Source organism: Haliotis cracherodii, unplaced genomic scaffold (genome assembly GCF_022045235.1).
Source record: "Haliotis cracherodii isolate W230 unplaced genomic scaffold, xgHalCrac1.p SCAF_2, whole genome shotgun sequence".
Lineage (NCBI taxonomy): Eukaryota > Metazoa > Mollusca > Gastropoda > Lepetellida > Haliotidae > Haliotis > Haliotis cracherodii.
In genome coordinates, this window is record NW_027266275.1 from 18,759,704 (window position 1) to 18,785,501 (window position 25,798).

General features: G+C 39.9%; 3 pseudogenes; 2 read left to right on the forward strand and 1 right to left on the reverse strand.

The window, feature by feature from the left end:
* Positions 1–11,626, reverse strand: part of LOC139467490 (uncharacterized) — a 102,380-nt pseudogene extending 90,754 nt beyond the window's left edge.
* Positions 11,627–16,248: 4,622 nt separating this feature from the next.
* LOC139467491 (uncharacterized) lies at positions 16,249–20,253 on the forward strand (annotated as a pseudogene).
* On the forward strand, positions 20,250–22,161 carry LOC139467492 (uncharacterized; annotated as a pseudogene).
* Positions 22,162–25,798: the final 3,637 nt, after the last annotated feature.

Here is a 25,798-nt window from a genome sequence, read left to right on the forward strand (position 1 = left end):
AACCACATAAAGAAACTGTGCACGGAGAAAATATATTCTGGATTGAAATACAACACAGCAAGAACAAAATGATGCAGACGCTGTAAAAGCTGAATGATCGGACCATAAGAAAATGTCTGTTACGATGACGTCAGGAGATCTAAATGGAGTAGGGGTCAAACGACAAAGTCACAAATTCAATGACGGGTATGAGCACCATGTGCGTGAATCACGGCAGTGCATCGGCGACGCATGGAGTTCACCAAATTGGCATGGAAGGCCTGGGGTATGGCCTGCCATATCCTCCTCAAATCCTGTGCCAAGTCACGGACGTTATCTGGAGGATGTGGAAGACGACGCAGACGGCGCTCCATTTCATCCCACACATGCTCTATTGAAGAGAGATCTGGAGAATTTGCAGGCCATGGCAGTAACATGACATTGTTATGGTGAAGGAAATCCATTGCGACCCTAGCCGTGTGAGGACGAGCGTTGTTCTGTTGAAATATCAATCCCGGGCCATGACGTTGCAGGAAAGGAATGACCACAGGCCTCAGAATCTGATCTCTGTAGCCAACAGCGGTGAGATTGCCCTGAACAACCACCATAGGGGTTCGGTGCCGTGCTGTTATCCCAACCCAAATCATCACAGAGCCACCTCCAAAACGATTCCTCTCCACAATACAGTTGCGTGCAAAACGTTCTCCCAAACGCCGGTAGACACGTTTGCGCCCGTCACTGTGGGAAATGTTGAACCTCGATTCATCTGTAAAGACAACATTTCTCCACCATATTCGAGGTTGGCGAACATGATTTCGACACCATCTTAAACGGTTGACTCGATGACGGTGTGTCAGGATGGGACGTATGGCAGGGCGTCGTGGTCGAATCCCGTACTGACGTAAACGATTCCTGACAGTGTTGGGATGGATACGGCGCAATCCAGGAATTGTCTGGGACGTCGTTACTGCCGTTTGGAACCTGTGTCGGAGATGTGTAACTCGAATCCGTCTGTCCTGTCTTGGCGTCGTTACTCGGGGACGTCCTGAACGTGGGTGGTCGGCAACGTCATTTGTGTTCTGATAACGCCTCACCAATGCCGATATCGTGTTACGATGGCATTGGAAATGTGTTGCCACCTGTTGTTGCCTCATTCCCGCTCGGATCATTCCAATGGCTTCATGACGCCGTGCAGCTGTCAATCTTGGCATGATTTGCTTGTGATATGCTGTGTCTGCGCCTGAGAAGTTTTGATTTTTTGAATGACCACAGATCATGCTTTCCAAAGTGACAGCGAATTTTGAGTTGCACATGCTGTGTACAGCTGCACAGGATGCACGTGCAATAACACATTGCACATCCATAGGCCCCCATCAATGACGTCATATCGCATGGCATGTGCATGAGCGTTCGAATGTCTCCAATAATTGCTGTGTTCAAACGTATATTTCATATATGGACGGTGAGCCCTTATATCTATATTTTCTCCGTGCACAGTTTCTTTATGTGGCTAGTATATTATTGAACTTTCGTAGATTACATTTTAGTTGTAGAATCGCTTTGCGCGAGGTGGGATGACTGCACCTTCTGGCAAGGCAGCAATGCGCATTAAAAACATTTCATAACTACGTTACAAGTGATGCCTTACAATTGTGCCAAGTTGCTATCATTACTACTCAATGCGCACTAATCTTTTAAGAATTGGCAACAATGTATAGGAACACAAATGTGACTTTAATAGTAGTATTTAGTTATACGTATAATGCAAATGACTTCTACGTTAAAGTTTAATTTAGGGAAAGACATTTAGGCAAGAAGTACACATCAGCATGGCAACTATTCAGCTCCCCTTCTTGTGCATCTGTTTGGCAAAGTCAAAACAAGGTAATTTGGCCAAGAAGTTTAATTAAACTTAAGCTTCAGGTATATCAATGATCTGATATCGTTCAATAACAATCAAATAGCCAATTCCCTTCCACCGATTTGCCCACCTGAACTAGAAATAAAGGTTGGTTGCTTGCTGTCAAACGCCGCACTCAACAATATTCCAGCTATATGACGGCGGTCTATAAATAACTGTGTCTGGACCAGACAAATCAGTGATTGATATCCAGTGATTGTGATCCACGCCATTGGGACCGATAACATGCATCAACAAAGTTCGCGAGCCTGACCACCCGAACCCGTTAGTCGCCTCTTACGACAAGCATAGTCGCCTTTATGGTAAGCGTGGGTTGCTGAAGACCTATTCTCCCCCGGATCTTCACGGGTCTAGAAATAAAGGAGACCAGTGAGAGCGTCTCATCTGTTTCATATTTAGATCTATGCATAAAGATTCAGAGTGACGAAACACTCTCCACAAGACTGTATGATATAAGAGGGGTGACTTCAACTTTCCTATAGTCAACTTTCCGTTCAATATTCCATCAGCTCCAGTCCTTAATGTTCACATTTCGCAACTTTTGAGATACAATTCAGCGTGGTCTTTCTACCAAGATTTCAAAGAGCGTCATACGACTTTTGCTGAGAAGTTGTTTGATCAAGTAGTTTTAAGGTAGACATGTGGAGGACATTTCCAAAACTTGACGCATCAGTGACAAAATTAATGTCCGATGCAACTCCCCAATTTGACTTGTACCACAAGTTTCCATGTTTTTTCAGATGAACAATTGATTTGCCATTTTGCACGTGTTTGTGACGGATGCAACCGATTTGGGCAAGGCTAGCTTCCTTCGTGTCGGTTTAATATCTACTGTTCCTTCATATTTAACCTACTCTAATCTGCAATGGGAAATGTAAATAAGAACATACATTGTCATATATTGAACAGACACTCATAAAATAAATTTGGATAATGCAAACATACAAAATATCATTTGTGTGTCATTAAACATTCCTAATATCAAGAAAAATTTTTTTTTCATCAAGATCACGAAAGGTACACTATCATAAACCTCTGAAGTTAAGTGCAAAATTTAGTTTTCTCAATTCATAAAATTAATTGTAAACATGGTAATGACTCTTTCTTCAATTAGCAAGTCACATTCAAAGAAATGTTAATACACATTTTCACATTTACATCCACACGCACATTCTACTGTGCCTTATATTCCTGTATTTATAAATTATAACTTACCTGACTAACCTTAACTTATAATATTGATATCTATGTCAAAAAGCCACGATAAGGGCTTGGCATTTATTAGATTTATAAGACAACTTGACAGAAGATTGAGAACAAGAATCACGTTACGGTTTTAGTCTCGGCCGGGGAATTGTCATATTTACAGAATTTCTAAGAGTGTGTTTAATTTGTGAAGCAATCGAATTTTGAAAAATATGCTTTGAGTGTGATGCGGCAAAGTTGTGATATACACTTTTTAAAACATAGTCCTTCATTTCGTTGACCATAAACTGAATTTGTTTCAATGAGTATATCATTTTCCAGGCGGTGTTAACAATGTAGTGTACATGACAAGACCACTTCTAGGTTGATTCGAACGCCTAAATGTTAGGGTTGATAACTGTATCAATTTCTTTATCATCAAACAGATGTTAATAACAGCTGAACACTTTAGTAAAATTTTAGGTTCAGCGCTATGATGCATAGGGCTCAGCGTGACAAGCCGACTGATAATCTCCCTCAGTCTAGGTGAAGTAAGGGTCAAATTGGTGTGTTGGGCAAAGGAACACAATTCCTAGGACCAATGACCTACCGTAAAAAGTCGCAATCGGGTGCTGGGACACATTTTAACGTAGATCCCCGCGTGGGGAGAAGGCTTGTTGTTAACAATGCTTTCAGTAAACAATGCTTTCAGTAAACGGTGTGTAGCCAAAATGCTTATCAAACGCATCAATCATATCGTTACAATCTTGAGAATATTTCAAGGAAGATAAGTAGCGTTTTTTATCATGTTATTCGACTTTTAGATAACAATAACCTGTTTGTGTACACATTTCCAAATTGTGTCAACGAAAGTCGCCTTAGTAACCCGTGAAGGTCCGGGGTAAAATAGGTCTTCAGAAACCAGTGCTTGCCGTATAAGGCAACTATGCTTGTCGTAAGACGAGACTAACGGGATCGTGTGGTCAGATTTGCTGTTTGGTTGATTTGCATGTCATCGATCCCAATTGCGTGGATCGATGCTCATGATATGAATCACTGGATTGTCTGGTCCAGACTCGATTATTTACAGACCGCCGTCATATAGCAGGAACATTGCTGAGTACGGCGTTAAACAACAAACAAACCTGTGTACGCATTTCCAGATTGTGTCCAAAGAAAAAATGTCGCCTCAGTAGCTTCATCTGTTCACAGTTTGAATAACAGTCATAGAGCCAGCAACTGTGGCAATAAACAAGTTATCACATCAGTCGCCCGGGCATATTCACCCCTTCAAAACATTAGCTATTGCAGTCAATACAACTTTACTGAAATCATTCTTAAGATATCTGTGTTTGATTGGCGGGTGCTACTTGTGGGGTAGGACAAGTCCTTTTTTTACCCTTTTCGCGAACAGATGGTGTCATCACTGATTTTCCGTGATCCATTCATATAGTTTTCACCGCTATTTCGCCTTTGGCGCCTCGTGGTGGAATCTGTTATGGCGGATAATCGGGACTGGTTATTAACTGGTGATGACGTTTTTCATTTCTAACATGCACTAAATACCCTCAACAAACTGTCAAAACATGGTCTGTGAACTTCAAAATGCTTCGGGGGCACGGGTGGCCCAGTCGTCTAAGGCGCCGCGATTCGCTGTGCAGAGTTGCGTCCCTTGAACACGCCAGAAACCTATGATTGTGGGTTCGAATCCCGGTTAGCCCCGATTATGTTTCTAGGTTTGTCAGCACCATAACCGTGCTCGTGGGTTTCACAGAAGTGGTAAACGTCTGTGACCTGCATCACTTCGGGCTTTCCTCCCACATTAAGCTGACACGCCGTGATATAACTGGAAGACTATTAAAAGCGGCGTTAAACCCAACTCACTCACTCACTCAAAATGCTTCGGTTTTATAACATAACACTGACAAAGTCATCAACCACATTCTTCTCCAGATCTCGACAAAAGGTCAAGGTCACAACACATGACTCCGGAACTGTTGATACCAACAAGACACCTTATCAGTCTGTAAACATTATTTCTGTGATTTCACTTCCTGTTAGCTTAGTGTGTCAGGAAACCCGAAATGCGAGACGCAGATATTGAGTGTTTACCTCATTGTATATCCGGGGTATAGTTCTGTAAAACCTGGAGGGGCGGTCGGGAAGCCTAGTGGTTAAAGCGTTCGCTCGTCACGCCGAAGACCCGGGTTCGATTCCCGACATGGGTACAATGTGTGAAGCCAATTTCTGGTGTCCCCCGCCGTGATATTGCTGGAATATTGCTAAAAGCGGCGTAAAACTATACTCACTCACACACTGTAACGCCTAGACATATAATCAGCACGAATCTGAGATTCCCCTGCTAGGAAATATGAAAGCAATTCAAGTAATGATACATTTCTGAAGACATCTCAAAAGAACAGTACGGGATGGACGTTTTATTTGTTTGTTATTTAACGCTGCACAATATTCCAGCTACATGACGAAGGCCTGTCGACATATCCTCTCCAACCGATCCAATTTGTCACTTTGTACGACAAGCATATGTTGCTGGGGACTTATTCGAACGAGGGCGTACGTACGGACAAACGCACGAGTATGGACAGACGGACCTAGCTGAATACATGCGCAATGTCTTTAGAGTAATGCTTGCGCTTTAGCGAGTTATAGTGAATCAGTAGAACGGCAAGAGAATCTGGCATGAACACGCAAAAAGAAACGATATGTGACATTTATATGACGCTTCATTTACCAAGTGAATATATGGAAACATTTTGCGGAGCCGATTATTGTCAGAATCACATATATATTTATATTGAAGGTGTATTACTGCGTACCAATGATTCGTTGCTTCAGTGACTCAAGACATTTCACTGGGTACAGATCGTACGGGGGTACGGATAAACGAGTCTTCAAAGTACAATGATTGTGATATAATTACACCATATATTGCACCATCTGGTAATATTAAAGAATTTTCATTTATATACTTATAACCAAGACATAGTTTGATTTACTTACAATAAATATTTAAGGATTAATACTACGTGTATTCTTTCATTTACCAGAAGAACGTAGAATGACAAGCTCCATCTTATGGCGTCTACATTTCTAAATTGCTCACTGCAAAGTCATGCACATTCTATTCAATATCACGGAAAGGAACCAACGTTAGCTTTTCAATCACAATTTCACCATCAAGGGCATGTTTGAATCATTAAAGAAACGATAACCAAATAAGTTAGCACTCCGCATTATTCCAGCTATAATAACAGCGGTCTGTAAGTAATCGAGTCTGGTCCAGACGATCCAGTGATTGACATCATGATCATCGATCCACACAATGGGTTACGATGAATACGACAAGTAAAGCCGCCTTTTACGGCAAGCATGGGTAGCTGAAGACCAATTCTCCCCAGATCTTCAGAGATCCCAGAGTCTTAGCAAAATTAAATCATACTCTGTTCTGTAATCAGACTCTGGTCTGTATTACCATTGCAAATATAGGGTCGGAGTGCAGCCTTATGATTGAAGAGTTCGCTAGCTCGATTGCTCACATGATGACAATGTGTGAAGCTCGTTTCTTGTGTACCCCGCCCTCATATTGTTAGACTATTTCGGCGTAAGTGTGCTCATGATCACTTACTCACTGCAAACATTCCACGAGGTTCGATTCGTCTCTAAGCATTATATTTATATAAGGAAATATATGACGGATAGAGGCGAAATCAAAGGCCCCACCCGTGATATCAAGACAACTTCTAGACAACCTGCAGTGCCATACGTTGACGCGTAAACCATTCCGTTGGTAAAAGAATGCGGCAGTGTTTTCTCAACGAAACATCAATCACTTCCGGCCGCCATGGGCTCTTTGAGGTGAGTACGATTATATGAAATACAGTTCGTCACTGGCCACTTTAATTAACCAGTTTAATTATCATTATACAAGGCCAGTTCCGTTCAATAATCCAAGCAAAAATCAACAGTAGCCGTCAATATGCCTAAAAAATGCTTCTAGTTTTTGAAGTCACAATCATGTCGGTAGTGAGCGAGAATAACTCCGGGAAGACCTTAAAACATTGTTCTGAAGTATACTAGATTTCGCGCTGTAGTATTCACTATGAATGATTTACACAATACTTAAAAACGTTAATTAAAATTTGCCTCCCTTCACTTTGCTACGAAAACACTTTGACGCTGACAATTCCTCGCCTAATAAGCATTCTTCAAATCAGCTTAGTTCTCACGTCTATTGATAATTGAAGCTGACGAAATACATGTACAGCTAAATCCATTTGCATTGTACAGAGGTATCGTAGGTAACTGTGGAGAAGAAGCAAACGTCACCAAGCTTCATAGCTATTCCCGACGAGTGCAATCTGCACGGAGACTAATCTCCTCAAATTAATTTGTCAACTTTTTTTTTATCAAGGTTGCTGTATCAGTGCACAAGACACATCACACACGTAGAAGCATTGCTCATGATAGAGCATGTTGCTTGGGCACATTTGAAGCGGTTGGCGAATACGAAAGATGATGTTGTCCAGCCTTCCTTGATACGGAACTTCATCAACAATCGCCTTCGTAATTCTGCAGCATGCGCAGTCTCCCGTTCTGTAACCACTACTGTCTTCATTTTCTTGGCACGATCGTGAAACCTGCCCCTACAGCGTTTTTAGAAAAAAACAAACAAAACTATGTCAACTTCAACTTCAAAAGCTAACTTTCGGTCATCGACACAAAGTCAACCCGAATTAGCTATTGATGATTTTTTTCAATGAAATGAAAACTAATAATTCAAAAATAATAACTTGTATCTCCAAGGAACTTGAAACACACGTTTTTGTATACGTCAGTAAAGTTTTTATCATTCATATATGCTCCACCATGTGAGAAAACTACAGGAAATTCTTCAATCATGGTGAGATGGAGTATCATCCACACATCGCACTGTTTCTCTCGAGACTAATCGTCATGAAGTCCGCATTAATTTGAACTTTATATTCATCAATCTGTTCAATACATCTTCTTCATTCATCTATTCGGCAATCACATCTTAAGACAGTATGACTGTCTTCCAAAGCCCTGAGTCGCCATGGGCTATTTAAAAAAGCACATCGTTAAGTGCTGATGCGAACAATTAAGGTAGTGTCGGAAATGCTCGAAAACTGCTTTTAGCCTGTTAAAAAAGGATATAATTTTTCATAGACTGTTGTTATTTAAATATTGAGTAACTGCCGATCGCCCTACCTATGGTTTGACGTATTTCAGTCACAAGGGGTCCTTTCGACAAGTTTTCAGGAGACAAATTCGAACGAAGCAGGAAGTTTACACAGTTCTAAAGAAATATGCGCACGTGACTCCGTTATAATGATGAAATGTAGTCTTCATAAAACATCTAATCCACACATAAAAATCATTTTGAGAAAATTCTAGATGTGTATCTTCTAAAATGACAAAATGACGCTGCGTTTGTTTTGTAGTCTGTCTTACAGACCCTGATACATTTATATCAACTACAGCCCATGCAAGTCTATAATGTTTGGCAAGTCTAGATTACTGCAGAAAATGAAGAGAATCACTGGGCTCCCTTTTTATTAGATTTTTATTTTCTGTATGATATGTTCATTTCAGAGACTATATGTTAGTCTATTTGTTTTGTTAACATTGCTTCCATGATGCATGTTACATCACACTTGCACAGCCATAACCATGGTACACGATATTGGGAAATGTATACAAGTTCTTTACACTTTAGAGAGATAGAGGGAAACCATTTATTAATTTAGAAGGTGCATTACCGAACTGCCCAAGCTATTGCGTTTTCAATTCATACCATCACGTCTACGGTATAAGAAAACAAAACAGGTATAGGGGTGGTCTCTTTATGAGCAGAAGGTAACCCTGATTTGTTTTAGAATTTGAGAGGAATTAGATATACAATTAATGTTTCCCGGACTGCACTAACTGTCGCTCTCCAAGAGATGGGATTTCGATACACTGCGCGTGGCGATGACCGAGCACTTTTCAGGGGAAATTATTCCCTCTTCTTATCATTATCTCCGAACCAATCATAACAATCACAGTCAGGGCGTCCAGATGATTTACCTTGATGAATCATTCCAATGGCTACACGTGGCTATCGGCAGATGGACAAAAAGCGCCCATGGTTCGATCAGGTGAAGGTCATCGTATCATTGTTTTGCACGCTGCAGCCCAAGATATGGGGCTTATTGATGGATGTGTGCTAGTTTTCGAGGCGAAAAAGAAAACTGGTGATTTTCATGAGGAAACTATAGGAGGTGATGTGTTCATAGACTGGTTGGAATTTCAACTATTGTCCATTTTAAACAACACCAGTGTTGTTGTCATGGATAACGCAAGTTTATATAACGTCTGGGAATCAGATACTGTTGCCCATACCATGAGTACTGTGAAGGCCACCATACAGGAATGCATGACATTATCGACTTCAGACCAACGAAAGATCAACTCATGGAGAAAATTCGGCTGAATAAGAAACCTGTAAAGTACGAGACATATGTGCTAGCGGTACAACAAGGTTACGTTGTCTTATGTACGCCAGTCAGACCTTGTGACCACAACCCTGTTATGCCTATCTTGGCTAAGTGTAACGGGTTCGTAGCAAGACATAACACAACATTCAAAAGTACAGATTCATATACGTCATCAGCGGAGATAAATGCTACCTCAAGAAACCATCTGTAGAACAACAAATACTTTAGGGTTCCAAAACCGCAACCTTCCAATACTCATCCCTTTTCATAGCTCTTAACTAGTCCATCATGTTTCCAAGCAAATAGGTGAGGTGAAATGGGGTTTTCACGTCGCGTCCAAGATTATTGCACTTATATAGTGACGTGTATGAATGAATGTGTGTGTCTGCTTGTACTAGTCCGGACTGATGCCGATTTATAGTGCTAGCTCACTGAGATACCATGCCGCAGTTTAACATGAATACCCCACTCAGACACTGTATACTAACTCCGAGCCGACCAGTCCTTTTTTAGCCCCTTAATGCCGAGCGCCAGACAGGGTAACAACAAAGACCATCTTTTAACGTATGTTGGTCTGACGCCGCCGGGGATCCAACCCCGGACCTTTCGCTCTCCCTGCGGACGCTCTATCACTAGACCACGGAGGCGGTCTCCAAGCAAATATGATGCAGTACATATCCTAAATTGCTTCCCCATCAACGCATGTCAATTAAGTACAATAACGGCAATATTTTAAGACCACCCCCCCCCCCCCCCCCCCAACTCGGTGACATTTGCAGAATGGGGGAATGCACGGGACAGAGTGAGATAATCATCTCGGGACAGGTGTTAGGTTATTACCTTAGGTTATAGGCCATTTCCTATGACTCGTATTTATTACATGAAGCCAGAAAAGCAGTTTTCCGGCATTTCCGACACTACTTTAGGGGAAAAAGTTTGAAGATTTTTTCAAACAAGGATTTTAATGGTGGTTCAAGCACGTATTCACATCTTCACATTGGAACATAATCTGCTCTTGATATTCTTTCACGGAAAGATTCAAATCTTAAAAACAAGATTAAACGTCAGTCAATGATAAATGTGACGGAGGCCCCCATTTTCCAACAATGCTTATAACTAAAACCCGACTGATCTTCAATATTCCAAACGTAGAATAATAGAAAGGTCAATAGGTCTTTATTTCAAACACAATGTTCTGGAAACCTGCAATCTGAACATTTAAGGAATGTTCCTATGAAATGAAGCTCCTGTCACTCCTGAACCGAAACGAGGTAAGGATAACACAAACCTTTCCAATTACCCCGCCTGTTGCACTAACTAGCTTCGTCTACCACTATGGGATGAATGATTAATAGGCGCCTTGCCTGGCATTTGGAATCAAATAATATCACTGACAACTGATATTCAGTCTCATTTTAGACGTCAAAGGAGCATCATTGATCATCTCTTGAAATTGTAATCATTTTACAGTATTTTTTCACTTTTTACTTCGAGCAAGCCTATGATACGACATAGAAGTGTGGTGTTATGAAAAATCGAACAACATATTGAATTCATCATTTTCGATTAAGATATGGCATATGATACTACATGGCAACGTTGTATTTTAAAAGATATTTGATTGAGAGGGTGATTACTTCAATTCACATTTCAGATTCAAGCAAACAGACAATTTCAAGAACGGATGGGTTCTAGCTTGTCTACTCATTTCTACACAATCAGTGCAAACTTCAAGGCTAGGTGCCTATCTATCACTCTGTATGGTACCAACATCAATAGTCACAAACGTCTTGTTGATGATTGTAACATATCTGTCATGGTAAGAATACACACACTATTGAAATACAGTTGAACCTGTCTAAACAAAATTGAAAAGTGTTTGATCATGACAATGACTTTAGATTTTCAATGATTTGTATTCAACTATCTTGTCAATATGAAGGATGCAGGGTTATTTTTGAGATGGTACCCGCGTCAAGTGACTAGAGGAGGCCAATTCCTGGACATCATATTTGACCGTCATCTTACATTCTTACTACCCAGCAAATATCCGAAGAAGTGCCCGACGTCTATTGTTGAAAGTCGTTTAAATTCCGAGTGGAGCAGGGGTCAAATAACCCTCCTTCACTTATAAGGATCCCTACAATACAATATCTACAATACATGACTAAACTGCATTCACATCAGACAAACACAGAAAAAGATTTTCAGTTTTCAGCCCTAGCTAAGAGGTCATGTTTCAGAATATCACAAGCTGGTTCCATAACAGAATTCAAACAAACAACACCGCGGCTAAAATAAATCGTATCTCCCTACCGAAAAGTGCAAGTACCAATTTCAATGAATCTGAAACTCTTGCCTCCTAAATCCCAGCTCTCAACGCCATATGGCTGATACAATGCCGATGTACTTATGTACGGTTCCGATGGTATGATACATGTACGTTGATTTATCAACAAAGACCATTGACTGATCCAGAAGGCATAATACACTCCTGTTTCTGAAATGAAAAATGGAAGCCAAGGACAATTTATTGACACATCCTAATCCGTATAAGCTCGCACACTGAAGCTTCGGTAAGCTGTTTTGATGGATGAATTGTCGTATATCATGCGGTGTTTAAGTATATTAAAGGGCGTTGCTGTAAAACAACAATTACTATTTTTGACGGTTGGCCCTTATTGCAAATTTACATTGAGAGGGGTACAGTGCGTGTTTATATCTGGAAAAACCAACGATCAAATAGGATCCGACATGCAATTTTTTTAAACTTTTATGAATTTCTTTTGGATGTACTTTTCACGAGAATAAACTGGAATGTTTAGGCTTTAAGAGTAACAGGACGCTGAATGCATTGTCTATACAATTTGAGAAAAAACAAGAGTCAAAAGGTATAAAGGATATGTGTCTTTTATGTGTTTATCTCATCGGGTGACCTGACAAACATGTTCATATAGGGCACAGATCTAGAAATGATATATTTTGTTTGAGTGATGTTTTTGGACAAGAACAGACACATGTTCTGGTATTTATTAATATTTTCTCACTGATCTTACATATCTTGATCTGACAGACAAGCAGATATCGATTTCATGTTTTCAGATAAATATAGTATTTTGTCTCTAAATTAGGATATACACATACCTTGTATTCTATTCCGGGGTAGAATAGGTCTTCAGCAACCCACACTTGCCATAAAAGGCGACTAACGGGGTCGGGTGGTCAGACTCGCTGACTTGATTGATGCATGTCATCAATCCCAATTGCGTGTATCGATGCTCATAATATTAATCACTGGATCCAGACTCGACTATATACAGACCGCCGTCATATAGCTGGAATATTCCTGAGTGCGGCGTTAAACAACAAACCAACCAACCAACTATGTTGATTCAGCTACAAAAAACATCGTTTCGGCCGAAACATTAAAACAGCTCCCTTCTCTCTCCCCTCACTGTGCTGCAAAACGAATATATTTCTCAAACTGTCTTTCTTTACTTGAACGCAGCATAATCTCTGTAGATATCGTTTTCTTTGGTTTTAACAAAAATCAGTACATGCACTATCGTTTCGATTACAACCCGGATCGTCTTCACTATGCCTGGGTTGTTGTGACCATGCACGTGTGGTTACTCCATGTCTCAGTGTTAATAATCCTTGTAGTCGCTGACAAGTGCTGTCTGTTTGGTAGAGACTATCAATGGGCATATGACTGTTTGGGTTGGGACAACTAAAGATACTGCTACAATACTGAGATTAATAGCACTGTATTTATTCAAATATTTAGTAATGGGACAATATTAATTGAAGGGTTTTATGCAAGTGAGAAATGTAAGTGAACTAAGATAATTTGACAGTTTATTTGCAGATAATAGAATCAAACACTTAGAAATGGGATAAGATTAAATACAGACCGAGTTTTTCCAATTAGAAACCGTAGGTGAATTAAGTAACTAAATGCGCGGAGAAGTATAGAGTCTGAGGATGGATGAAATTGTTAAGATTTGGCGTGGAGTGTGAAGTTTTGCAAGTAGAGCACATGTTTTATATACATTAGAAGTTTACATACAATTCCTAAAACACCGAGGATGCTACTTTCACTACGCCCATGTATTACTGACTTTAACCAACTTGCAAGCCGAGCTAAAGCCCTCGCTCTTGTGCCGCTGGATCAATTGCACAATGTTGGGTTGACGCCATCAGTGAAAGTCCCGAGTGCCTGTGTCAAATTCACGGACTACGTCACATCAACATGGATTGAGGGAGCATGGGGCAAACTGGGTTGGTATCACTTAGCTCATGAAGGACACAGAACCAACAACATTGAAGGTTGGCACAAGAAAATTATTTCCCTGAGGGAACAGTCTGTCACGGAGGTGAAATTGGCTCAGCAAAGAAGACACAGTCGAGAACCTGCTAGGCCCAGACAGTATCAGGGGCCCAGACAGTATCAGGCAGTGGATCGGGGTCTTAGACGCGATAAAGATAAACTTTTCAACAGTGAAGTATCTCTGATGGACAATTGTGCATCTTCTGGGATACTTTGACTTTAATTAATCTTATGCTTTTCGTGAACAATGAAGGACTATGTTGAATAATTGTTGGAAACATAATGCGTGTGATAATTAGTGCTACATAATATTTTTCGAAAACATTTTTACTCACGTATAAACGCTAAGATAGATAAATAAATGATGCAATTATATATATATGTCTTTTTGTTTTCATTTTGTTTTCATTTTGTGCACCCCCGTTAACAGTATTTTATGTTATCTGTTTGTTGTTTAACGTCGAACTCGGGTAACATGACGGTGGTCTGTAAATAATCGAATCTGGACCAGACAGTCCATGAGTGGCATCACGAGCTGCGATCCACGCAATTGGGATACGATGACATGCATCAAACACGTCAGCGAGCCTGACCACCCGTTCCCGTTAGTTGCTGAAGAGCCCCTGGTCAGTTAACCCATTAGGCAGATGTTCCATAAGCCAGACAATGGAGTAAGGATCAATAAGGTCTACACCCAATTCATAATTTTAAATGCATGTACATGCACTCTAAACGAAACTTAAGCACTGCCGGCATTTTTAATGATGAAGACGACCAATGTCTTCTGGGATCTGTAACCAAACCAAAATGAAACCTGACAACATTAAGAACTGAAAATTTCATTTATTGAGGAATATAAACGTTGGAAAGGTGATGGGGTCAAGCAGAAAGCTTTCTTTGACAGAGCTGTTACAAATGCCTACATTCTGTAGAAGAATACAGATATCAAAAGGTCGGCCGTCACAAATGTCAATGGAAGCCAATTGATGGCTCCCAGAAATGTCATTCCTAATGTCAAGACAGAAACTGAAACTGCACCGTAACGTATATAGGAATTATGTGTAGAAACCAATGATTGAACCCTCCGTCTTAAGCTTCGGATCAGACATTGAATTGTAAGTTGTGGCAAATGCTGTCACTCCAGTTTTGCCACAGTCTGGACTTGGGGCCTCCACATCGCATTTGCCGCTCACGAATTCCCATAGATGTTCTCTTGGATTAGGGTCCGGGCACTGAGCAGGCTACGGCAGTGTTGGCATGTTTTCCTGGCGCAGTAACTCTATCACGGCTCGTGATCTGTGTGGCCGGGCATGATCATCCATGTTCACGGGCCTTGTCCTCAATTGGTGGTTGTCATAATAAATATGTTGACATCCATAAAATATCTTCCTTACATGCCTTTCAAAGTTTTAAGTACATATTCTTCATATGAATGTACTGAATGTGACAAATCACATACAATGTGAATTATAAAATGTGGAGGAATCACTGCTCTCAATCAATGGGCAAAACAATTGTAATGAAACAGTTAGGGGATTATTTGTGCAATCAGGCATTTAGCTTGTTGTTTTAAGCTGTCTGACCGATGGGCTACTGACGAATGGAGCTGGGTTACCTGTAGATTTAATTTAATTGATATTCGGAATTTGGAATCGGAGGCTTAGCCTGAGGGTTCAAACGTCAAGTTTAGCACGGTGAAATTTACAGGTAACCTATCTCTAAACTGATAGCATATATGCTCTTCTCCTCCCCCCCCAATAAAAAACAAAAACAAAACAAAACAACAACAACACCCCCCCCCCCCCCCCCCAAACAACAACTAAATTAAAAAAAATAAAGAAATAAATCAGATCGTAAATATCTATGTTGCCGACTTCACTACAAAGGTAATACCTAAAATGAATTTGAATTTGTCGCATGGTAAAAGATGGGAACCCCGATTTTGCTGTACCCAGGTTTTTCTGCGTTGCACAAAGCACTATTACAAGGCTGTGGAACCGTTATCTTACACACGGTACAACACGTGGCCTTCCCAGAGTCGGTCGACCTAGTTTCACTACTAGAGTAAACATACGGCTACGTCACTTACATGAAAGAACCACCACGGCCGCCTCTACAACTCCGGCAAAACTTGGATTGTGTCGGATATCAGCCCAGACAGTGTGGAACAGTCTGAAGCTATTTGCGCTATTTGCGACCAGTTCGAGATGTCATTTTGACGGCTGCGGCGTCAGTGGTGTCAAGGTTAGAGAGTATGGCCACAACTGCGCTGCAGACATGTTTGGTTTGGTGATGATGACGTTTTATGAATCGTCATGCGGATGGTAGACGTCGCGGGCAACGTTTTGCACGAGACTGCGTACAAGAAGTTGACAGATTTGGTGGTGGTAGTGTGTGATGTTGGCAGATATCTCCTACACTGGTAGAACACACTTGGTGCAAGTTCGGATGAATGTTACGGCGCGAAGTTACACGGATGAGTTTCTTCGGCCACACGCCCTTCACATTATTCAACAAGACAACGCCCGACCTCATGCATCAGTGACAAAATGATGTCCGATGCAATTCCCTGTTTTGACTTGTACCATATGTTCGGTGTCTATTCAGGTAATCAATTGAATTGCTTTTGGATGTGTTTGTGTCGGGTGCCACCGGTGGGACAGGATACGCCCATCTTTTAGCGACGCCTCTCATAATCATTATTTGATAGTGATTCATTAACGCATGCTCATGATGTCGTCGAAATTGTACAATTGACACTACTTTCGGGGGAGATTTCTAATGATTATGGAAATGATTGTGTCACGTTTAGTTATGCATATATTAGTTTACTGTATTGAAAATATGCATGGGAAAGATTATCACATGAAAAATGAGAGAATTAATAATATATGTGTTAAAATGATTTGGTAAATTAAGCAGAAATGTTCAATGGTTGACGTCCGCGTGACGCCATGACTGACGTAAAATCCCACACAATGACGACGGTACTAATATGCACCTCTGAACCGGTCTTTTGGCTAAAGTTATTTCTTCTAGTTATTATGACAAATATGATAAGATAAGATAATGCTTTATAACCCAATTTGGGAATTTGGTTTACATTTATTAGTGAGTGAGTGAGTTGGGTTTAATGTCGCTTTTAACAGTATTCCGGTTATATCGAGGCGTGTCAGCTTAATGTGGGAGGAAAGCCAGAAGTGATGCAGGTCTCAGACGTTTACCACTTCGGTGAAACCCACGAGGCGACATAATCGGGGCGAAACAAAATCGGGGCGACACCCCCTTGATTTCTTTATAAAAATCATTTTTCCTTGTGAAAGTTAACTTGAATGAATAATCTTATTTCCTCACCCCTGTCAAAAAATGTTAACTACGGCCTTGGTTAACCCCAGCGCAAATAGCGGTGGTTTATTGTCAAATTTGTAGCGGGTTGCAGTTTCGTGGTTAGAAAGGGGGATAAATGCTGGGATGTGGTATGTTTTATTTTGGAAGTATGTCGCCTGCCTGTCTGCCATCATGGCCATGTGGGTGGTTATTCTTTTGGAAAAACAGATGGTCCACAAACGGTATGACTTAATTTATTAGCAGTCTTTGCTTTGAAGCATTTTGTTTTAATATAATTAACTTATCAGCAGCACTTTCTGTAGTATTCAGTCACATTATTTGGTCTGTATTTTCACATGGCTTTCGAAGCCGTTTGCTGCATTCAAAGCTCGCTCGTTTTGCACGAGGTGTTAAAAACAGGTTGTTTTGCGAAGGCTTTTCAAACATATTATTTAACAATAAAAGCTTATTTATCGAAATCTTGGTTTATATGACCTGCCTGACATGTTTACTTTGTAAAAATATATTCTTTATGGGTGAAGTTTGATTTATAATATGGAATAGTATTACAATGTAAAATAGCATTTTTCCATGCTATATTTTCCCAATTTTCTTATTTATTGCAGTCAATCTGACACAAGTGAGGCATCAACATGTTCAACAACTGTAAACTCTTTGAAATATGAACTGAACTTTGATATAAACTTAGTCTTCAGTCTTGCTTGTTTTCGGAATTGGCTATATGGATCTATCTACTATAAAGAAAAACAACTGTTTTAACATGTAAATAAAGTCCAAACTAAATATAATATAAAATAAGTTGATCGTGTATCTTCCCTGGACCCTCTTCCCGAGGCGGTAACTGACTGACTATGAAAAATCCAGTTTCCACCCTTGCCGAACTAGGCTGGAATTCCGGACTAACGAGTCTAAGCATAGTCAAATCAAGATCGCGTCACGAAATAAACATCGGTTTGGGTGGACAACATGGATTTCAACGTGCAAATTTCGGTCGACTGCATATGTAACGCCAACTGAGCGGATGTCGGGGGATAGATCATATTTTCCGCATAACAAATAAATAATAGTCAACAACAACAAATTATATGGTGATGTGTACGGGACAAAATCAAACAGTAGTTAGAAACAATTAAATTTAAATAATTGCCCCATGGAGTAATGTCATTGGTCTAAATATAATACACAAGTTGCACAGTAGGGTATATAAAGGCTCAAAATATCAGATTATATCATCTCTCTCCAACGTTGCAACGTACGGGTAAATATGTACTGTCCGTGTATAAATCATGTGGAATTCTCACTTGGTCGCACAGACTTACGTCCACAAAACATTAGGAAATGCAAAAAATTCAAAGTTGCAGCCATACAAAGCCTAAGAGACAGGCATCTCTTCCCGCCAACCCAGAACTTTTTGTGTCAGACATGCTATGAATATGCCAAAGAACATTTTGTGACTACGTGTGAGAATCTTAAATGCGAAAGATGTAGCACAGAACATCGTCGATGGTCGATAGGACACAGATGAATTGACTCTCATTGCCAATGCACTTGGACAATCCCAAAACAAAAGTTTAATGGAAGATGCGGAGGCTATTGGTCAACAGTATAGGGTTATGAATAAATTACAATCATCGGACAGCAACGACTGGTTAGAACAGAGAAATACTGTCACAGTTGCCTTTTTGAAAGGTGACACAGGTAATACGGATGCATCGGGGAAACAACAAATGGGCAGGCTAGTGCGTTTGTGCTCTAATCTCATGACAGGTAGTAAGGGTGGATGTAGTGTCAATGCAGCCTCAAGCCCTTGTGGTCCGTACAGTACCTTTCAAGAATGGCTTAACACTATTGGCAATGAACCTATTAAATTTCCAGTATCTGGGGATATGGTTACCTTTTTCGACAATAACCAGGTCCTTGCAAGGAATTGGCGCGTCCGGTATGACTGCAAGTACCTTATCAGTGTTATCACCGCCATCTTATGGACCCCCAAATAAATACATCTCTACAAAATGACCCCCAGTACTGCCCTTACAAGTGGTTACTGTACACACCAGCTGCTTTTGCAAAAACCAAATACGCGATGATAGCTGCAAGGGATGTTTGTGGGGTGTTCAAAGAACACAGGATGCGCTTCCTTAATACCTAAATTAAAATTGTCCTCTCTGAACAAGAGCTTGGTAGTGATATAAGAGATGTCATAGATGGCCCCCTACAGAAAATAAGAGTGACGTAAGACACGTTGAATATGCAGCACAAAATGTTGATGATGATGTACAGTTCACTAAAAACCACATGTTCTGACAAATATGCAATTAGTGAAGCAATGAACATGCCCAAACCAAAATTAGTCATTGGCAATCCTTTACATGTAAATCCCTGTTCCCTGTCTTTCAGTACATTATGGTGGAGACCAATGTAGGGGGTGGTAGACAGTGGACAGTGGTTGGGCGTGATGGGCTTCCCTTTAACCTGGCATCTCGGGTAATTGCCTCAACGTATCAGTGCGTCATATGTCAGTCAGGAGTGTTACAGTGGGTCAGATGATATTTCGACGCATGGTGACGTCATACAACATGCACGATTGTGACATCAGTGAACATCTGGCTTTTGGTCGCCTGTTACTTGTCCCCGGTCCCGGCCATAAGGAAATTAACATGGTTCGTGGCATATCTAAGTTGTTGTCGCCCATAGTCATTAAAGGTTTGGCAGGTATGCTGGGATATAGATCACCCAAGGCATTGTCCGCATGTGAGAACGCCTTCGATCACCACAAGGCTTGGCAGACACTTGAGATCTTGCTCATGGGATCAACCAGGGAACTGTTGTTACTATATGCTAGAGATGGCATCCGCAAAGAAGAAATTCGAACAGCAGACGGATACGCCAAATGGATGCTCACTGTCGAGAATGACAATTACACTTTCATTGTTGATTCCATTCTAACATATACCTATTCTGAGCTGGAATGAGGCGTGGGAACCAAGACTTTGCTCGGGAGAGTGAAACACGTATCAGTGATCTCTACTACGGCCTCAACATGACACAATATCAAGAACTGACGTTCAGGTACTTAAAAACTACACTTTCATACTACATAATTATACAATCTCATGCCATTTAACGATATTATCATATTCCAAATAACGCTTCATTTGATTTATGAGACATTTACTAAACGATATATCACCCGTGTGTGTCCCCACAATCCTTCCCCCAATGCCACAATGAATTTAACAACAAACAAGTATATTGTATTAAATCATTTTATGGAATATGACGAGGACAATAAAAGGGAATTGATTTTAATTTTTTAAGGTCCTTGTCCTTCGCATAATGGCTGGTACATCTGTAATGTACCCAGTATATGCACTGGCCACCATCACCCCCGACCCAGGGACCCTTCTCTTTGTCCCCCGGCCCATCCCTCTAGATCCCACACAGGGAACAACGATTCGTGTCTGGCTTTCTAAAGTGGGACACATCAGTCTACTGTTCCCTGTCATGGGTACTTTCTCCAGGAGAAGGGAACCTGACCCCCGATGTCTCGGGAGAGTTGCACACAGTGTTTTTCTGCCTATGAAACATAAACAAATTAATTCTCATTATTTATCTATTACTATATATGTAAGTACGTTACATACGGAAGACATGTCGTACATATGTCTAAATATGTTATTTGTATCAATATTTTCCGTATGTACACACCTTGTATTTATTGAGCATTGCTGGCGTGCCCCAGTGATAGGCTTGATGGGTTGGAGTTCTGCTTCTGCGTATACCTCAGCTCCTGTCAAACAGGCTAATTCCATACCCTGTTGACAATATATACACTTATTTTAATGAACAGATGAAACAACAGATGATGCATGTTTTGGACATTCAGCTGCCAGACGACACCGAATACATGCAAGTAACGGGTTTGTCCACTGAGGTTGACATGTGGAGAGACACCTTCCACAGAATTGCTACCGGACGGATTATTGCGATCAGGATGTTGTCACTTCCCAGTATGTCGGTCGCATCAATTGTCTGGAACCATTCTTCATATTTACCATAGACTGTGATAAATATTTTGACATAAGCCGCCAGAGAAATGAGGACATAAAAGCAATTATCCTTGCTGACATTGAGGTGATCTGTGACATGGGTGCCGAGGATGTTGCGGATGCCCTGTCCTTAACCTATCACAGGGACATCAAGGACAGTAGGAAAAGCCAGTTGTTAACGTTCCTGCGTGATGTTGCAGAGGCACTGCAAAACCTGACAGATGTGTTCGATACCGATGGTATGTTTATTCTTATATCTTTACAGTTCATTTGTTCTCCTTTCACATTTTTTTGACAAATAATTGTATTGTGTCATCAACAATTACCTTTTTGAAAAAAAAATAATTTCCGCATGTATAGCGCACTTGATCATTTTTTGCTGTCACCCAGATATGCCTTTGCTCTTTTCCCACGTTGGTGCTGTTTGGCTCTGGCGCGTTGTCCTTTTAAATTTTTTTTCCAGGATTCAAGGGTTTCCTTTTCTAAGGTTCAAATAATACCGTCTCTTGTTGTGAACATTTCTTTGTTAGGTTAATGTTTGCAAAGTAATCAGTAGTTTCTAACGTACATTTCTACGTTGCAGGAACCTCTGGCGGCCCTCTGCAGTGATGGCGTTGCTGTCAGACGTCACAATAGAGAATGATTTTCATTTTTATCAGGTAATATATATTTAGCTTCCCGTATCCGCCTTACATGTTGCTTATGTCACAAATATTATATTGTATGGTATTTTTCTGATTATCACTATAATTTTTCAGATTAAATTCTTTACCTTGCTTGTTATTGTGGATGGAGTTGCTGCTTCTTCACCAGATTCCGTGTCAGACGTTTCCATTTTGCTTCATTTGGTGAGTATGTTATCTGATATTTTGAGCCTTTATATACCCCGCTGTGCAACTTGTGTGTATTATTTCGGCCAGTGGCATTACTCCATGGGGCAATTATTGAAATCCACGGAAAGGTAGTTAATATTATCTGTTTCTAACTACTTTTTGATTTTGTCCCGTACTCATCACCATATAATTTGTTGCCGACTATTATTTATTTGTTTTGCGAAAAAATATGATCTATCCCCCGACATCCGCTCATGCGCAGTAACCCATTGCAGAACCGGAAGGAAAATAGAATATACTGCCCTGTTTAAATGGGCTGTTCAGCCTGTGGCAGTTGTTTTGGGGTGACTTGTGATATATTAAATGAAAGATAAGACATTGTAGTTTTGTAGTCAATTTTGTGTTAGCCCCAATCTGTGACGGTATTGATACCAGCTTCCCATGATTTGACCCCAAGTTGAAGGCCGCTGTGTGTGTTTCGGCTCGAAACTTCCGGTGAGCATTGTTGACAGTGGTTACTGCGAAAGCAAGCTGGTGGATGCTGGCCGAAACTTTGCGTTTTAGGTGTCAAGTGGCAGGTGAGTCAGCATGCAACAGGAGAACGGCCTACGACTGATAATAATTATGATGGGCTGTCATGTCACTGTAGATAGCAAAGAAGGAAATTAATTGTGGTCTGAAGCCATGTCGGCTACCCATGTGTGCTTCCTGTAAGTTTGGAACGTAAATTCCAGCATTTTGTGGGTTTATTTTTGTATTTAGTGAATTGCTTGTGTATTTTGACGTTTATTACACCTTGGCAGTCGCTATTATGTAGGTGCGTGGGCTTTCGTCTGTGCATAATATGAATTTGCATTTTTCAGTCGAACTCATGCCTGTCAACCGCTTTGGAAGTACGCATTAAAGGCACACTCCCTATTTTTGATCGATTCACCTTTGCAATAGATCGAATGATCTATGGTATTGTAGCTCATTTCATCTATTATAGCTGGTATCATCTATTATGGCTCGTTTTAGGGGTAACCCGGACCTGTATATCTTGTTCTCCCATAACAGGGCTTGATCTTCAATCGCCAGCAGTGGTTTATTCGCAGTGGTTTTCACCTAATCTGATTGGCTGCCTGAGAGTGGAGAGTTGTGTCATCGTGTTTTGATTGGCTGGCTAAAAATAATTGACGGCACTATTTTCGGATCGGGGATACCCGAGGTCGTCTAGTACAGGAAATCCCCAGCAGGCAAAACATTACCGTAGTGACAATGTTTCCATTGCCGAAAGTTGATGACCGAAGGAAAGTTTGTGGGGGAAGAAGGGGTATGATATATGGAGATATACCACAGAATTTCGGCTTCCCAATGTACCAGATTCAGTTGCAGAATGAGAAGACGGTAACCGAAGCGAGATACCGCATCGATATTACGGGACCAGGGGAGCAACTCCGGTACATTCTTTACTGGGCGTTTTCAAGGCTAATAACAAAGCTCATGAAACAGTTAATTAATTCATGTAAAAATACCGATGAAATAGTGAAACAAACCATATTGTTTGGTATTTTTAAAAAACAACAACTGTCAACCACATAAGAAATGTCACGTTCCAAAAAAGTTTTGATCTAGAGCCGATCGATCAAAAACATATTTCATAGATCTATTAAATTAATCGAGACTTAAATTTCATATTTTAAGAAAATAAACACTCAGATAATTTGGATCTAGAGCAATACTCAATTTTAATGCAGGAAACGATCAATCTTTGCTGGACGGACCGTACATCTCACGACCAAGATGTTTTGCAACCACAGCAGTTGTTTCCCCTTTCAACAGGTGGAGTTTACCAAGATCAATATAATTAATGTATTTTGGCCTATAATTATTTGGTATTTTTTAAACATTAAGACTTCAATTATTTAAACATACTATCTCAGGACAATTAGTGAGTGAGTGAGTGAGTTGGGTTTAACGCCGCTTTTAACAGTATTCCAGTTATATCGCGGCGTGTCAGCTTAATGTGGGAGGAAAGCCCGAAGTGATGCAGGTCTCAGACGTTTACCACTTCGGTGAAACCCACGAGCACGGGTATGGTGCTGACAAACCTAGAAACATAATCGGGGCGAACCGGGATCAGGACAATTAAGAAACTCATTATGAAAAAAACAACATTACCCCGTTAAAACTTGAATATATTAAGTCATACCTAAATCTAAATAAACTCCAGAAAGTAATATATGTATTTATATTTTTTCTTAACTATTTTGATTTATTATAGGGAGCAGACAAAATGATGAAGTTCAAGATGGTGGGCACCAATCAACCTTTTTTAGGTATTTTTTTCAAAAGCAATATTCTTTTTTTTTCAACAATGATGTACATTTATGCATCTTAAAATATATTGTGTTTTTTAGATAGGATGAAATAATCTCAAAATTAATTTCTTATTATAAGTTTTAGGTAGAAACTCAATATCACAGTCAATTATTTTCAGAATTTACAGACAATGCTGAGTATTAAGACATGTAGAATTAGGTTTGTCTCAAGTATATTCTTTAAACCAAAGATTTATTATATACCATGATTACTGAAAAAACCCACTTCTTTAGAAATGCATTAGGAATGTCTAATTTTAATTTAAATACTTTTTGCCCCCCAAAAATCACATATGAACAGGTCACTCAAATACATATATATTATTATGTCTTGTTTTCATGAAGATAAAAAGAATGTTTAAGAACATGTTAATTTTAAACTACCTTATCAGTAAGTCTTAAATCTAATCTGATAAAATAACAAAAGAATAAAGTTTGGAGGTAACTGTTGCAGTAAAATTACAATGTAAAATTACAAGGGTATTAAAATGCTAATATTTGTAGAACTACTGAAATGATGATTTATTGTTTACATACTATCCTATGTATTTATGTTTCACACACAAAAAATTATTGTGCTTGTCAAATTCACATTGCTTCTTGTCATTCACAAATATGGGGAAATTAGATAACTCATTTAGTAACATTTGGTGTCATTATGTTAAATATTATGTTCAAAAGAAAAACTGTCAACTGAATAGGGTTTTTTTATATCATAAAAACACATGGGCTCACAATGTTCAGGAACAAAAAAAAATGTAAAAAAGATGACATGAAATATTCATCATTTTACACATTAAATTATTTACTGTAAAACTAGTTTTAAAGAGGTAAATTCGTCCAAAAAATTTACAATCCATTGAAGGATTTGAGAAGATGTAATCAGCTGATCAGTTGCCTGAGTTGGAAATATTATAAAATCTTGCCTGATCAATCCTGCTGACAGTTCCTTTGGGCACTTGTTTTTCGTTAACAATAGTTCACAATATATAAGACAATATTTAATTTCCTCTTAATTGGGTTTATAACATTTGTTTCTAGCGACGAAATAAACGAATAACGTATTTACATACACTAAAAAGGTGGGCCTATTTAGTGTTGCGCATTGAAAATGATAGTCACGGCGAGACGAATGCAAATAAAGTTATGGGCCGAGAAATCCAAAACCATTAACAAATATCAAATCACATTTCTAATTCTCAAAACGTTACCCCCATCAGCTTTTAATAGTTAACAAAAAAAAAGCATAACACGAATGCTAACAAGTGGCTTGCC